Genomic DNA, 17,617 nt, shown 5'->3' with positions numbered 1-17,617 from the left:
ACCGTTGCCTCATATTAATCTCATAATTATGCATATTGTGTGTTTTGCTCATTTTATGGAGAAGCAAACTGAGAGAGAGAAGCAAATATGATTGTTTGCAGCTTTTGAAGGAAATGGTTAAGCAGAAGGCCTGCACTCCATTCATTCTCTTTACAGGAGAGCAAGAAGACCAGGGCAGGGTAGGGGAGCAGGGCAAATTCCCTGGTAAACTTGGGAGGTTGGAACAGTGCACCAAAGTACCTGAAGGTGAAACTGGGAGAGCTTGAAGATGCCTCAGGTGCAGGAACCAAGGGAAGCATGGCTGCAGAGACTGTTCTGTGGTCATGGCCTTACCTGAGCATGTAACTATGTGCAAGTGAGGTGTGCTGCCTTCACGCTTTCACGGTATTTTGACTAAGTCTCCTCTTGTCCAATTTTACTTGCCTGAGGTACATGTGAACCTTTGGAATTATCTAAGCCTTCTTTTCTAGCAAACAATAAACAATGCAGAATTCCAAAAAAGGACCCATAACTACTCTGATAAAGAAAGGAATTGAGGTGGGACTTGTGACTCCTACTAGCTCCCTGAACAATCGTGTCTGGAACAGTACAGAAGGCAGATGGCTCCTGGGGGTTAATAGTAGACTCTGGAAGATTGAAAAAGTGATTCCTCTGATAACTTCAGCTCTACTTATTATAGTATAACTAAAACTAAACCTATGTAGAAAGGCCAGAGGGGATTGGGGTGCCTTTGTTGCTGAAAGTGAAGAGGACTTGAAGCACTTATGAAGAACAAAGACCATAGTCTTCAGTATGGATTACACCTTAACATAAAGAAAACAAAAATATTCACAACTGCACCAATAAACAACATCATGATGAATGGAGAAAATATTGAAGTTGTCAAGGATTTCATTTTACTTGGATCCACAATCAATACCCATGGAAGCAGCAGTCGAGAAATTAAATGACGTATTGTGTTGGACAAATCTGCTGCTTCTCAAACCCCTTTAGAGTGTTCAAAAGCAAAGATGTCACTTTGAAGACTAAGGTGTGCCTGACCCAAGCCGTGGTATTTTCAGTCGCCTCATATTCACGTGAAAGCTGGAAAATGAATAAGGGAGACCGAAGAGTTGACGCCTTTGAATTATGATGTTGGCAAAGAATATTGAATATACCATGGACTCCCAGAAGAAAGAACAAATCTGTCTTGGAAAAAGTACAGCCAGAATGCTCCTTAGAAGCAAGAGTGGTGAGACTTTGTCTCACACATTTGGACATGTTATGACAGGGCACCCACCTCTGGAGAAGGACACCATGCTTTGTAGAAGACCCTGAACAAGATGGATTGACATACTGGCTGCAACAATGGACTCAAACATAGCAATGATTGTGAGAATGGTGAAGGATCAGGCAGTGTTTGGTTTTGTTGTACATAGGTACTCTATGAATAGAAACAGACTCAATGGCACCTAACAACAATGACAAGAACGTTTTCTTTTTGATCTCAGTTTCAGAGTCTAGGTAAGCAGTTTACATTGTCATTGAAGGAAGCCAAATATGCACTTACACTTTTGCCATAGAAATACTTGAATTTGCTGGCGTATTGTCACAATCTAGTGAGGCAGAATAAGGCTTGATTACCATCAAAAGCAAGTTGTTACACTACACTCTTGACATCATGAGAATTGCCTGCTTAGAGGACTTTCAGGGAGGCTTAAGGGCTATGGTCAATCTGACAACAATAGAGGCTGGCTAACAGCTGCAGCTAAAATTCAAGGCCCAGGCCAATATGAGAAATATGTGAGCTGGAGCAGCCAGGAACACTTCTCAAAATGTAAGAAATCATCTGTTAACAAATCTGCCAACAGGCAAGAAACTCAGATACAAGCAGGATTGGCTATTCAGGTTTTGTCAAAAATCAGACTCCTCATCTAGAAATTCTATTGAATCTTATTCACAAACCGCCAGAAAGAAATCTAAATTTCTGTGGGGCTCTGAGCAGGACCAAGTGTTAAAAATTTGACGAAGGTTAGTGACACAGAAGCCCTACTCAGTTCTTAGGAAGGGACTGCTCAGATGATATTATAAGTATCTGTCATGAGGTGCTGTTGAGTCGGTTCTGACTCATAGAGACCCCACGCACAACAGAAAGAAACAATGTCCAGTCCTGTGCCATTATCACAATTGTTGCTATTTTTTCAGCCTGTTGTTGCAGCCATGGTATAAATCCATCTTGCTGAGGGTCGTCCTCTTTTTTGATGACCCTCTACTTTACCAAACTTGATGTCCTTTTCCAGGGACTGGTCCCTACCGATAACATGTCCAAAGTATGTGAGATGAAGTCTTTCCATCCTTGCTTCTAACAGGCAGTATCTACAGCCAGAATATTTGCAGAATGCAGCTTTGGGCAGAAATCAAATATGTTACCCAATGGGCAACTCTCAAAATCTTCCCTGAAAAAAAATTGCTAGCTTAGTACTTGGTTTAGTTAAAACTGCTTTCACCTTAGAAAAGTATCAGCTAATTTGAGGTCAATAATACTGAACATGCCTTTGATGATGCCAGAGAAACAGTTGAGCAGGGAAGAAGCAGTCTAGCAGATTTTACGCATGAGAAGGAAGGGGTATATACAAGAGCACGCCAAGGGGGAAAGTCCAGGGGGTGCTCACCACATATAGAAGTAGGTTGCTTCACTGCCTGTAGGGCAATGATAGAGGCTTGTGAGGACCTCCCTGGCCTCATCTCTGTCTGAACCTGACAGCTTTTCTCCCACCTGAGGTAAGGCCTGTTTCACTGCCGTGTTCAAACATCACTGATTGGAGTTTCTGATTGAGGGCCACTTTGCTGTGTGGGAATCGGCAGTAACCTACAGAGCGTAAAACCTCAAGTGAAGTAGGCAATGCAAATCTGCACAAGAGGCAGACTGGGGAGTTGTCTACGTAACACTGGAAGTGGAGTAAGGCTTCTGTCTTCAGGTAGTTGTTTGGATGCTTATAAATTCTTGATCAGAGCCATTGAAAACCATATGGAGCACAATTCTACCCTGAAACACATGGGGTTGCCATAAGTCAGAATAGACTTAATAACAACTGGCTATAGCCAGTGCCCTTGTTATATGCTTAGGCACTTTGGCCTTAGATGACTGGACATAAAGAAGATGCTTGTATGAGGCACTCTGTTTTAGAACACCATACAGGAATTTAGAGGACAAATTAGAGGGTCATCTAATTTAGAGGACAAATTAGAGGGTCATCTAGAGTCCCATAAAAACAAAACAAAGCAAAACAGTTGCTGGCTCACAAAGGGATTGGAAGACTAAGGAAGACGCCTTAGTCATATCCCTAGCTAGTAGCTCCCCGGGTGGATGAAACAAATGCAGGAATGAATTTAGGCCATGCATTGATGGACAGAGATGACACATTCCCCTTGGACCTGATGACTAATGTGATAAGAAACTGTACCTTTGTCATTAAGAAAGAAATCCCTTGAAAAAGCTTGAGTCAGAATCCTTGAGGGCTAGAACCTGTGCACAGCTGGTAAGTAGATTACATTCTATCGTTACTGGTAGTCCCAGAGGGCTACAAATGCGTTAAGCGGGATTGAAACCATACTCCATTGGGTAAATTGAAGCAACCTTGGCAAATACAAAGAAAAATTTGGAGGAGCAAATTATTCATCAGTTCGATCCACTTGGATGTATTTCTTCTGGCTAAGGTACATGTCTTTCTTCTGCTGATGTACAGAAATGAGCAAAGAAAAATATTATCATCTGGCTATATCACATTCCTTCTCACCCACAGCAGGGGCCTCGCTGGGAAAATGGGATGGGACTTGAAACAGTTGTTTCTGAAAACATGTTGAAAAAGATTTTAAGGGTTGGATTAGTCATTTATGTGATTGAACATGAGGGGAAATAAAGTGAGGCCTCCACTGGATGATTTCTAAGATCTAGGGATGGGAATGAGGGTGTTAGGAAGGAGGAAACTACACAACTTTAAAATTTCCCACATTATAAAATATTTTTCATCTTGCCTGATCTGGTCATATCAGGCCTTGGGTTTAGATATAGATGTGCCCAAAGAAGCTGATAAAAATGAACAAGACACAATATCTATGCCATTAAATCTGGCAGTATATATTGGGTTGTACAAATAGTTAATGCTCTCAGCTGTTAACCTAAAGATTGGCAGTTCGAGTCTACCCAGAAGAAAAGCCTGATGATCTATCTACAAAAAAAAAAAAAAAATCATGAAAACCTTGGGGAGCACAGTTCTACTCTGACACACATGCAGTTGTCATGAGTCAAAGTTCATTCTATGGAAAATTTTTTTTTTTTTTTTAATTCCTAAAGGTACTTTTGGGTGGGTCATAACTTCACTCCATGTAGCCATATTTGGGCTAACTATAAATGTCATTCCATTTCCAAGCAGCATTCTTTACCTTTTAAATACTCTGATGTCTTTCTGGGAGTGGAGCCAAGAAGAAGCAATAGCACAGCTGCTGTTATTACCAGCTGTTGTCATTGTTAGGTGCCATCAGGTTGATTCCAACTTAGTGACCTTATGTACAACAGAACGAAACACTGCCTGGTCCTGCACCATCCTCACAAATCATTGTTATGCTTGAGCCCATTGTTGTAGCCACCATGTCAATCCATCTCATTGAGGGTCTTCCTCTTTTTTGCTGACCCACTACTCTACCCAAGCATGACGTCCTTCTCCAGGGACTGGTCTCTCCTGAAAACATGTCCAAAGTATGTGAGATGAAGTCTCTCCATCCTTCCTTCGAATGAGCATTCTGCTTATAATTCTTCCAAGACAAATTTGTTTTTTCTTCTAGCAGTTCATGGTATATTCAATATTCTTCACCAACACCATAATTCAAAGGCATCAAGTCTTCTTCATCTATTGCTAACTAGATGGGTACATCTGCTGACTCAAAAATTTAACCTTGGGAGGAAATGGCATGTCAAAAGGGTAATCATTGAAATCAGGGAGAGATCATCACAGAAGCAAGAAGCACTTGCAAAGGGGTCACAGTCCCAGGGAGGGGTGCGATCACTCTATTTCCATAACAGCATTTCAGAGCAGCAGAGTAACACTCTTAGCTGTCTCTCTCAGAGCTAGCACTGGCCAATGCTGGGAGAAACCTCAGGACCTTTGTCCTTGGAAAAGGGAAATTGGACCCCTTGCTGATTTACAAGCTCTACTTAAAAGCTCTGCCTGGACAATTTGGAGAAATGAAGTGCTGCTGCAGTCCCTGGTGACTTAAATACAGGTAACTGACTATAGCTCTCATTTGACTTGTGGTTAGTGAATAAATTAATTGAATAATTACTCTAATTATTATTACTCTAATAATCACTCTATTATAATGGAACACCATACTCATCAACAATAGTGGGTAAGACATTTTATCCTCACCCAGCAAGGACTATGGGATATACCAATCACTATGGGAACTGATGTCTTTAAAAGTCAGTGGCTGGGATTGTAACAGGGTTGGGCTAGGGGATGAACAATCACCTCTAGTCGCCACCCCAGTCACTGGAAATGTGTGAAGCGCGGAAAAAGACCATTCCTGTTTAGAATGGAATGGAAAATTCTAACTGATGTATGGCCTGTAAGACATTACTTTAATCTCTCTGCCCTAATTATGTGGTATAGCAACTTATTTCTTAGTTTACTGATAGCATTAAATGCAAATCAGACTTATGTAGACAATGCCCTCTGGGATGAAAAATATTTGGGGAGGCTGATTTTTAAAAGCCCCAAATTTATGTAATATCCATGGAAACTGACCAAAAAAGGAAGTAAATTTGGCTTTAGAAAATTACACCTCAAATATCTCCATTGACATATACAGAAAAGCTCAAATAAATACGAATGATGACAGAAGAAGTATAACTGAGGTGATAAAAACTATCAAAACACTTGTGAGAAAGTATGGTTGTGATTGTTGCTGTGTGCTGTCAAGTCGATTCCAACTCACAGTGGCTCTATAGTACAGAGTAGAACTGCCCCATAAGATTTGCTAGGCTGTAATTATTAATCTTTAAGGGAGTTGATTGCTAGGTCTTTTCTCTGTCAGACCAGCAAGTGTGGCCTTTTGTTTTTTTTTGTGAATTTGAATTTTGTTCTAAATTTTTCTCCTGCTCTGTCTGGGACCCTCTATCGTGATCCCTGCCAGAGCAGTTGGTGGTGGTGACTGGGCACCATCTAGTTGTTCTGGGCTCAGTCTGGTAGAGGTTCTGGTAGTTGTGATCCATTAGTCCTTTGGACTTATCTTTCCCTTGTGTCTTTGGTCTTCTTCATTTTCCTTTGCTCCAGCTGGGATGGGACCAGTAGAGTATCTTAGATGGGACCAGTAGATGTATCTTAAATGGCTGCTGTTTATGAAATGCTTTTAGCCCGATGTAACTGGTGTCTAAGAATCTTAAGGAAAACAAACCTGAAATCTATGGACTTATTTTTTTTTATGAAACATGGCTCTCTGGAAAATGTCACCTAAGCTATGTAACTAGGTGAGTTTAAAATGAAAATGTTTCATGACAAAAACGTCCTTCTAATTCTAAGTATGTACCTGAATATATACTTGGAGACAGAACATTTTCATCACCCCAGAAATAAACCCAGTACCTGTTAGCAGTTACTCTCAGTTCCCCTCTCCACTCAGCCCTCAGCAACCACAAATCTTACTTTCTGTCTCTGTGGATTTGCCTATTCTGGACGTTTAATATAAATGGAATCATACTAGCTGTGGCCTTTTATGTCTGGCTTCTTTTACTTGGCATAATGTTTTCAAGATTCATTTATGTTGTAGCATGTATCTGTACTTCATTCCTTTTTAATGATTGAATAATAATCCATTGTATGGATATACTATATATACTATATTTCCATTCATCAGTTGATAGGGTTGTTTCCTCTTTTTTGCTGTGCAAATTATGCTGCTATCAACACTGGCTGCCATTAGCCTTCTACTATACTTTCACTGCCATGTATTTATCCATTCTTCTGATAATCCGTTTATTCTACTGATATATATTTTAAGGTAAATTACAGAAATCGGTGTATTCCCTGCTAAATATTTTAATTTGAATATCATTCACTAGATTTCAGTATTTGTTTAGAGTTTTTTCCTTTTTATGTAAAATTTTCATGCCATGAAAAACAGAAATCTCCAGTGTGCATTTGCTAAGTTTTGACAAAAGCATACACCTGGGTAATCAACTCGATGGCACTGCGGTTGGTTGGGTAACCCAAACTCCTATCAAGATATGGGGCATTACCTTCACCCCAAAAATTTCCATCATTCCCCCTCCCAGTCAATAAGCCCTACCACCACTGAAAACTGCTGTTATAATTTTCCACTACAGATATGATTAAATAATATATGCTTGGGTTAAAAATAATAATTTCTGTTTTAATAATTAATATAACTCCTTCATTTTTGATGAGCTTAGGTATGACTGAGCTTAGTACTTACTTAATATTTCATATTTTCTATTTATCATTCTTTGCTTGTTTCCCCCCTTTCCTGCCTTTGTTCCTTTCCTCTTCAACTTATTTAAATATTTTATATTCTCATTCTGTTCTATAAAGGTGAACTTTTTGTCTCATGCAATAAAATGTATATTTTTTTCTAACAATGTCCAATTTTAACTAGTAATTATATCCTTCAATGGAACAAGATAAGAAAATTGGTGTGTTTAATATACAGAAAGACTTAGGGACAGTGCTCCCTTCCCTAAGTCTTTTAATACATTTTATTGTTATCAAATGGAAGCTTCAGTTTACATAATTAATATATGTTCAGATTTGCCAATAGTTCTTACTAATTTCTTGGATTGTCATTGCTTCTGGAATGCCACAACTTCTTTTAGGGATAATATTTTTCTCATTGATGTACATTCTCATGAAATTCTTGCAGAAAGAGCTTTGGTGGTAAATATTCTGAAGTTTTGCATGTTTAATTTTTTTTTTAAACTTCATAATTTGGCTAAGATTAGAATCCCAGGGTCAAAGTTTGAGTATTTTTTCAGTATCTTATTGTCTCCAGTGCTACTTATTAGAAGACTAGTATCAGTGGACTCATTCTAATTTTCTTCAGCTTCAAGTTGAAGAAAATTAGAACAAGTCCATGAGAGCCAAAATATGATCTTGAGTATATCTCAGCTGAATTTAGAGAATCTCAAGAATAGATTTGACACGTTGAACACTAATGACCAAAGACCAGATGAGTTGTGGAATGACATCAAGGACATCATACTTGAAGAAATCAAGAGGTCATTAAAAAGACAGGAAAGGAAACAAAGACCAAAACAGATGTCAGAAGAGACTCTGAAACTTGCTCTTGAAAGTCAAGTAGCTAAAGAGAAAGGAAGAAATGAAGAAGTAAAAGAGCTCAAGAGAAGATTTCAAAGGGCAGCTTGAGATGACAAAACAAAGAATTATAATGAAATGTGCAAAGACCTGGAGATAGAAAACCAAAAGAGAAGAACACGTTCAGCATTTCTCAAGCTGAACGAACTGAAGAAAAAAATTCAAGCCTTGCGTTGCAATATTGAAGGATTCTATGGGGAAAATGTTAAATGACACAGGAAGCATCAAAAGAAGATGGAAAAAATACACAAAGTCACTATACCGAAAAGAATTGGTCAAGGTTCAAACATTTTAGGAGGTAGATTATGATCAAGAATTGATGGTACTGAAGGAAGAAGTCCAAGCTGCACTGAAGGCATTGGTGAAAAGCAAGGCTCCAGGAATTGACGGAATACCAGTTGAGATGTTTCAACAAATGAATGCAGCACTGGAAGTGTTCACATGTTTATGCCAAGAAATTTGGAAAACAAGTATCTGGCCACCCAACTGGAAGAGATCCATATTTATGCCTGTTCCCAAGAAAGGTGATCCAACAGAATGTGGAAATTATAGAACAATATCATTAATATCACACTTAAGTAAAATTTTGCTGAAGATCATTCAAAAGTGGCTGCAGCAGTATGTCAACAGGGAACTGCCAGAAATTCAAGCCAGATTCAGAATAGGATGTGGAACCAGGGATATCAATGCTTGTGTCAGATGGATCCTGGCTGAAAGCAGAGAATAGCAGAAAGATGTTTATCTGTGTTTTACTGTCTGTGCAAAAGCATTTGACTGTGTGGATCATAACAAATCATGGTTAACATGGTGAAGGATGGGAATTCCAGAACACTTAATTGTGTTCATGAGGTACCTGTACTTAGATCATGAGGCAGTCATCTGAACATAACAAAGGTGTACTGCATGGATTAAAGTCAAGAAACGTGTACATCAGGGTTGTATTGTTTCACGATAGCTATTCGATCTCTGTGTTGAGCAAATAATCTGAGAAGCTGGACTATATGAAGAAAAACCAGCATCAGGATTGGAGGAAGACTCATTAACAACCTGCATTATGCAGATGACACAAACTTGCTTGTTGAAAGCGAAGAGGACTTGAAGCATTTACTGAAGATGATCAAAGACCACAGCTTTCATAACGGATTACACCCCAACATGAAGGAAACAAAAGTCCTTACAATTGGAACAATAAGCAATATCATGATAAATGGAGAAAAGACTGACGTTGTCAAGGATTTCCTTTTACTTAAATCCACATTCAACATCCATGGAAGCAGCAGTCGAGAAATCAAAAGATGCATCGCATTGGGCAAATCAGCTGCAAAAGACCTCTTTAAAGTGTTAAAAAGCAAAAATGTCACCTTGAAGACTAAGATACGCCTGACCCAAGCCATGGTATTTCCAGTAGCCTCATATGCATATGAAAGCTGGACGACGAATAAAGAAGACCAAAGAAGAATTGAAGCCTTCATGTTGTGGTGTTGGTGAAGAATATTGAATATACCATGGGCTGCCAAAAGATGGAACAAGGGTGTCTTGAAAGAAGTACAACCAGAATGCTCATTGGAAGCAAGGATGGTGAGACTACACCTCGCATACTTTGGACATGTTGTCAGGAGGGATCAGGCCCTGGAGAAGGACATCATGCTTGGTAGAGGGTCAGCGAAAAAAAGGGAGACCCTTGATAAGATGGATTGACATAGTGGTTGCAGTAATGACCTCAAGCTTAACAACAATTGTGAGGATGGTGCGGGACAGAGCAGTGTTTTGTTCTGTTGTGCATAGGGTTGCTATGAGTCGGGAACAACAACATCAGTGAATTCTTAGTCATTTGTAGGTAATTTTTGTTGTTCTTTGGAAGTTCTTAGGCTTTTTCTTCAAAATTTTTGGTGTCCTGAAAATATACGAAAGGTGGTGTGGTTTTTGCTTTTCTTGTTCAGCAGTCAGTAAGAAATTTTTAATCTCAGAACTCATGTCTTTCTGAGATTAGGGTAATTCTCCTATGTCATTTCTTTTCTTCTTCTTCTTTTTTTTTTTTTTTTTTTTTTACTGTGCTTTAGATGAAAGTTTACAGCTCAAGTCAATTTCTCATTCAAAAATTTATACACGTATTGCTTTGTGACACTGGTTGCAATCTCCACAAGGCGACAGCACAGTCCCCCTTTCTGCCCAGGGTTCTTTGTGTCCATTTGTCCAGTTCCTGTCCTTTTCTGCCTTCTCGTCTTGCTTTTGGATGGGAGTTGCTCATTTGGTCAAAAATATGGAATGCTTCCTGAATTTGTCTGTTATCCTAGCAGATGACATGCTAGTCTTCTCTGTATCATTCCAATTTTAGTACATGTGCTGTGGAAGCAAGCACCATTCTCCTGTGTCATTTATTTAAATGTCATTTATCCCTCATTTGGTATATTCTTACCTTCTGGAGCTACTCTAAAACGAAATTTTGGATCTATTCTACAAAGTCTTTTAAGTTTTCTTTCATACTTTCTCTCTTCTTCTTTTTTTTTTTTCTTTGTATGCTTCCTGGGAGAATTCTTGACTCATTCTTCTTACTACGCCTGTCTTCACCTGAGTGTGTTCTACTTTTCAGACCATCTCTTGAGGTTTCATTTCAATAACCAAATTTTAATTTCCATGATCTGTAGTTTGTTATTCTTATGACTTTATAGCCTTTTGCATGTCTCCTGAGGATGTTAATTTTGCTATTTCTTTTTAAGGCTCTATTTGGCTTACTCTATTAGCTCTATTTCCCCCATTGCAAGTTCTTCCTAGTGTTGACCTTATTCTCTCTCTCATGCGTGTGTTGGTTTTCCTCAAATATCTCATTATTCCCAATCATCTGATTTTTTGTAGTGGAGATTTTATTTTCAATTGTCTGGCTGTAGTATTCCTGCAACCTACCAGAACACTGTTTAACTGAAAGTGTGAGGGGAAACACGGTGTGCTGATAGGACTGCACCATAGTGCCCATTCTTTCTGAGTGTGTGTGCTCCTCATTCCTCCAGGTATCACAGTCACATGCACATTGTCCATTCTTCATACTCTCTAATCTAATCTTCCACAGGAACTCCTTCATATTGTAACAACCACTCCTCTCACTGTGACTAGTCAATAGGACAGAGATTGGTCAGCTGGGCTGCTCTTATGAATGACTGTGTTTATTGCTTCTGGTACCCATCATACTCTAGGTGTAGAGTTTTTTTGGTACAAATCTCACATTTTTTATCATGCATAAATTTTTGTGTTGTGTCTTTTTTTTAAACTAATTCAATCCTTGTGATTTTTTTCATTTAGGGATTTTTTCCAAGCTCTGGCCCCCATAGAGTGTTCCATCTTGTTTTTAAGTGCAGTTATACAATACTCTCCCTCTCTATGTATACACACACACATATATACAGATACAGATACATATACAAAACCCAAAACCAAATCCACTGCTTTTGAATCGGTTTTAACTCATAGCAACCCTATAGGACAGAGTCATTTGCCCCATAGGGTTACCAAGGAGCAGTTGGTGGATTTGAATTGCTGACCTTTTGGTTGGCAGCTGCACCACTAGGGCTCCATATAGATAGTGAGGTGTGTATATATATATATATAAAACCAAAAAAAAAAAAAAAAAAAAAAAAACCATTGCTGTTGAGTCAATTCCTACTCATAGTGACCCTATAGGACAGAGTAGGACTGTCCCACAGGGTTTCTAAAGAGTGGTTGGTGGATTCAAACTGCTGACTTTTCAGTTAGCAGCCGAGCTCTTAACCACTGTGCCACCATATATATATATATCTTAGTTCCTGTTGACTTGGTCCCTGACTTGTGGCGACTCCATACACAACAGAATGAAATGCTGCCCAGTCATAGGTCATCTCCATGATTGGTTGTGGATTGGACCATTGTGATTCATAGGGTTTTCACTGGCTGTTTTTTGGAAGTAGATCACCAAGCCTTCCTTCCTAGTTCATCCTGATCTGGAAGCTCTTTTGAAACCTGTTCAGCATCACAGTCGCATGCAAACCTCCATTGACAGACGGGTGGTGGCTGCACTAGAGGTGCATTGGTGGAAATCAAACCCAGATCTCTCACACACAGGGCAAGAATTCTACCACTGGACCACTTCTGGCCTCCAAAACTGTGAAAGAACAAACTTCTGTTGCTTAAAGTCACGAAATTTGTGGTAATTTGCTATAGCGCCAACAGGAAACATGTATGTGTATTGGCATTGTAGTAAATCACCAAAAATTTGGTGGTTTTAAGGAACAGAAATTTATTCTTTCACAGTTTGGGAGGTCAGAAGTTCAAAATCAGTTTCACTGGGCCAAAATCAACGTGCCAAAGGTCTGCACCCTCCAGAGGCTCTAAAGTGGAATCAGTTCTTCCTCAGGCCGGGGGAAGGACAGAGGGGAAACATAATTTATCTTGGAAAGGGCACGGGCCCAAAGCATACTTGGAAAACACTGTTCTGCTACACATGAATCTTTAGCAAAGTCCTGAAATAATTTAAGAGATGGTTGGTTTGTTTTCCATTTAGAAACAAAGTTTGATCATTGTGTGTGGATGTATATGTATATACACCCACACCGATGCACGCACACCTGTAGTTATATTTATACTTATACCTACCTACCTACTTGTCTATCTACTGATCTACGTATCTATCTACCCACTTATCTATCTAGTCTTTTTAGATAAGTGGTTGTGCTGTAAGCTCTATTAAAAGGAGCAAGAATGAGTAAGTGGTGATGTGCAGGCTCTCAACGTTTATCTTCAGTGTGTATAAAGTTTATTCATTAAACAGGAAGAGGCTGAGAGAGGGTTTCTTCTAAATTTTGGTATAGAATTGTATTGTATTATTGCCAAGAGTGAAAAGTGTCCTATTTTTTGTTGTAGTCACAGTACTTACTGCAAGCTCTGTAGCATGAGGCACCTAGCAAACATTTGTTGAAGGAATGAGTCAAGTGAATACACAAAGCTCTAATTGGGAATTCATGGAGCTCCTTTTGGTTAGGGATCCTATCTCTTTTATCTCAGTATTTCTAGTTTCTACCACCATAGACCCTGTACAGGCAGTTGTAGATTTTGAATTAAAAATAATTGAGTAATAAATTATGGTATATTCACACAATGGAATACCATGCATCTTTAAAGAACAGTGAGGAATCTGTGAAACATTTCATAACATTGAGGAACCCGGAAGGCATTATGCTGAGTGAAATTAGTCAGATGCAAAAGGACAAATATTGTGTAATACCACTATTATAAGATCTTGAGAAACAGTTTAATCTTTTGTGGTTACGAGAGGGGTGAGAGAGGGAGGGTGGGAGAGGGTTATTTACTGATTAGATAGTAGATAAGAACTACTTTAGGTGAAGGGAAGGACAACACTCAATACAGGGAAGGTCACCTCAACTGGACTGCGCCAAAAGCAAGGAAGTTTCCTGAATAAACTGAATGCTTAGAAGGTCAGTGGAGCAAGGACGGGGGTTTGGGGACTATGGCTTCAGGGGACATCTAAGTCAATTGGCAAAATAAATTCTATTAAGAAAACATTCTGCATCCCACTTTGAAGTGTGGCGTCTTGGGTCTTAAATGCTAACAAGCGGCCATCTAAGATGCACCAATGGGTCTCAACCCATCTGGATCAAAGGAGAATGAAGAACACCAAGGTCACAAGATAATTATGAGCCCAAGAGACAGAAAGGGCCACATGAACCAGAGACTTACATCATCCTGAGACCAGAAGAACTAGATGGTGCCCGGCCACAACCGATGACTGCCCTGAGAGGGAGCACAACAGAGATCCCCCGACGGAACAGGAGAACAGTGGAATGCAGACCCCAAATTCTCATAGAAAGACCAGACTTGAGAGGCGGAGCCAAGATGGTGGACTAGGCAGATGCTAACTCGGATCCCTCTTACAACAAAGACATGGAAAAACAAGTGAATCGATCACATACATAACAATCTACGAACCCTGAACAACAAACACAGATTTAGAGATGGAGAACGAACTAATACGGGGAAGCAGCGATTGTTTCCAGAGCCTGGAGCCAGCGTACCAGTCAGGTATGGCACAAGCACAGAGAGCTGCTCCACCCCCCTGAACTAACCCCGGGAGGGGGACCAGCCGGTTCGGCGGGCGGCGTGGGACGCAGCCGGTAGGAGAAGTCCCCAGGAGGCAGTGACTGGTCTTGGAGCAGGAAGAGCAGCATCCCAGCTGGAGAACCGTCCTGCCGGGATTTGGACTGGACGCAGTGGATTTCTGGAAAAACTAGTTTCCCAGTGATGGCTCGGAGACAACAATCCATATCAAACCACTTAAAGAAGCAGACCATGACAGCTTCTCCAACCCTCCAAACAAAAGAATCAAAATCTTTCCCAAATGAAGATACAATCCTGGAATTATCAGATACAGAATATAAAAAACTAATTTACGGAATGCTTAAAGATATCACAAATGAAATTAGGATAACTGCAGAAAAAGCCAAGGAACACACCGATAAAACTGTTGAAGAACTCAAAAAGATTATTCAAGAACATAGTGGAAAAATTAATAAGTTGCAAGAATCCATAGAGAGAGAACATGTAGAAATCCAAAAGAATAACAATAAAATTATAGAATTAGACAATGCAATAGGAAGTCAGAGGAGCAGACTCGAGCAATTAGAATGCAGACTGGGACATCTGGAGGACCAGGGAATCAACACCAACATAGCTGAAAAAAAATCAGATAAAAGAATTAAAAAAAATGAAGAAAACCTAAGAATTATGTGGGACTCTATCAAGAAGGAAAACCTGCGGGTGATTGGAGTCCCAGGACAGGGAGGGGAGACAGAAAACACAGAGAAAATAGTTGAAGAACTCCTGACAGAAAACTTCCCTGACATCATCAAAAACGAAAGGATATCTATCCAAGATGCTCATCGAACCCCATTTAAGATTGATCCAAAAAGAAAAACACCAAGACATATTGTCATCAAACTCACCAAAACCAAAGATAAACAGAAAATTTTAAAAGCAGCCAGGGAGAAAAGAAAGGTTTCCTTCAAGGGAGAATCAATAAGAATAAGTTCAGACTACTCAGCAGAAACCATGCAGGCAAGAAGGGAATGGGACGACATATACAGAACACTGAAGGAGAAAAACTGCCAGCCAAGGATCATATATCCAGCAAAACTATCTCTGAAATATGAAGGCGAAATTAAGATATTTACAGACAAACACAAGTTTAGAGAATTTACAAAAACCAAACCAAAGCTACAAGAAATACTAAAGGATATTGTTTGGTCAGAAAACCAATAATATCAGATATCAGCACAACACAAGGTCACAAAACAGAACATCCTGATATCAACTCAAATAGGGAAATCACAAAAACAAACAAATTAAGATTAATTAAAAAAAAAATACACATAACAGGGAATCATGGAAGTCAATAGGTAAAAGATCACAATAATCAAAAAGAGGGACTAAATACAGGAGGCATTGAACTGCCATATGGAGAGTGATACAAGGCGATATAGAACAATACAAGTTAGGTTTTTACTTAGAAAAATAGGGGTAAATAATAAGGTAACCACAAAAAGGTATAACAACTCTATAACTCAAGATAAAAACCAAGAAAAACGTAACGACTCAACTAACATAAAGTCAAACACTATGAAAATGAGGATCTCACAATTTACTAAGAAAAACGCCTCAGCACAAAAAAGTATGTGGAAAAATGAAATTGCCAACAACACACATAAAAAGGCATCAAAATGACAGCACTAAAAACTTATTTATCTATAATTACCCTGAATGTAAATGGACTAAATGCACCAATAAAGAGACAGAGAGTCACAGACTGGATAAAGAAACACGATCCATCTATATGCTGCCTACAAGAGACACACCTTAGACTTAGAGACACAAACTAAAACTCAAAGGATGGAAAAAAGTATATCAAGCAAACAATAAGCAAAAAAGAAGAGGAGTAGCAATATTAATTTCTGACAAAATAGACTTTAGACTTAAACCCACCACAAAGGATAAAGAAGGACACTATATAATGATAAAAGGGACAATTGATCAGGAAGACATAACCATATTAAATATATATGCACCCAATGACAGGGCTGCAAGATACATAAATCAAATTTTAACAGAAATGAAAAGTGAGATAGATACCTCCACAATTATAGTAGGAGACTTCAACACACCACTTTTGGAGAAGGACAGGACATCCAGAAAGAAGCTCAATAGAGACACGGAAGATCTAATTACAACAGTCAACCAACTTGACCTCATTGACTTATACAGAACTCTCCACCCAACTGCTGCAAAATATACTTTTTTTTCTAGCGCACATGGAACATTCTCTAGAATAGACCACATATTAGGTCATAAAACAAACCTTTGCAGAGTCCAAAACATCAAAATATTACAAAGCATCTTCTCAGACCACAAGGCAATAAAACTAGAGATCAATAACAGAAAAACTAGGGAAAGGAAACCAAATACTTGGAAAATGAACAATACCCTCCTGAAAAAAGACTGGGTTATAGAAGACATCAAGGAGGGAATAAGGAAATTCATAGAAAGCAATGAGAATGAAAATACTTCCTATCAAAACCTCTGGGACACAGCAAAAGCAGTGCTCAGAGGCCAATTTATATCGATAAATGCACACATACAAAAAGAAGAAAGAGACAAAATCAGAGAACTGTCCCTACAACTTGAACAAATAGAAAGTGAGCAACAAAAGAATCCATCAGGCACCAGAAGAAAACAAATAATAAAAATTAGAGCTGAACTAAATGAATTAGAGAACAGAAAAACAATTGAAAGAATTAACAAAACCAAAAGCTGGTTCTTTGAAAAAATTAACAAAATTGATAAACCATTGGCTAGACTGACTAAAGAAATACAGGAAAGAAAACAAATAACCCGAATAAGAAACGAGAAGGACCACATCACAACAGAACCAAATGAAATTAAAAGAATCATTTCAGATTATTATGAAAAATTGTACTCTAACAAATTTGAAAACCTAGAAGAAATGGATGAATTCCTGGAAAAACATTACCTACCTAAACTAATACATTCAGAAGTAGAACAACTAAATAGACCCATAACAAAAAAAGAGATTGAAACGGTAATCAAAAAACTCCCAACAAAAAAAAGCCCTGGCCCGGATGGCTTCACTGAAGAGTTCTACCAAACTTTCAGAGAAGAGTTAACACCACTACTTCTGAAGGTATTCCAAAGCATAG

General features: G+C 38.9%; 1 protein-coding gene and 1 non-coding gene across 5 annotated transcripts in view; both read right to left on the bottom strand.

Moving 5' to 3' along the window:
• Positions 1-17,617, bottom strand: part of LOC126071864 (OX-2 membrane glycoprotein-like) — a 317,661-nt gene that overhangs the window by 38,883 nt on the left and 261,161 nt on the right. The gene's annotated exons all lie outside the window — the stretch shown is intronic.
• On the bottom strand, positions 10,621-10,725 carry LOC126057662 (U6 spliceosomal RNA). The gene has a single exon (XR_007512742.1). It is a non-coding gene; the product is annotated as a U6 spliceosomal RNA (small nuclear RNA).

The sequence above is a fragment of the Elephas maximus genome, chromosome 1 (assembly GCF_024166365.1).
Source record: "Elephas maximus indicus isolate mEleMax1 chromosome 1, mEleMax1 primary haplotype, whole genome shotgun sequence".
NCBI classification, from domain to species: Eukaryota; Metazoa; Chordata; class Mammalia; order Proboscidea; family Elephantidae; genus Elephas; species Elephas maximus.
The sequence above is the reverse complement of the archived record's forward strand: the minus strand, read 5'-3'. Positions and strand labels throughout refer to the sequence as shown.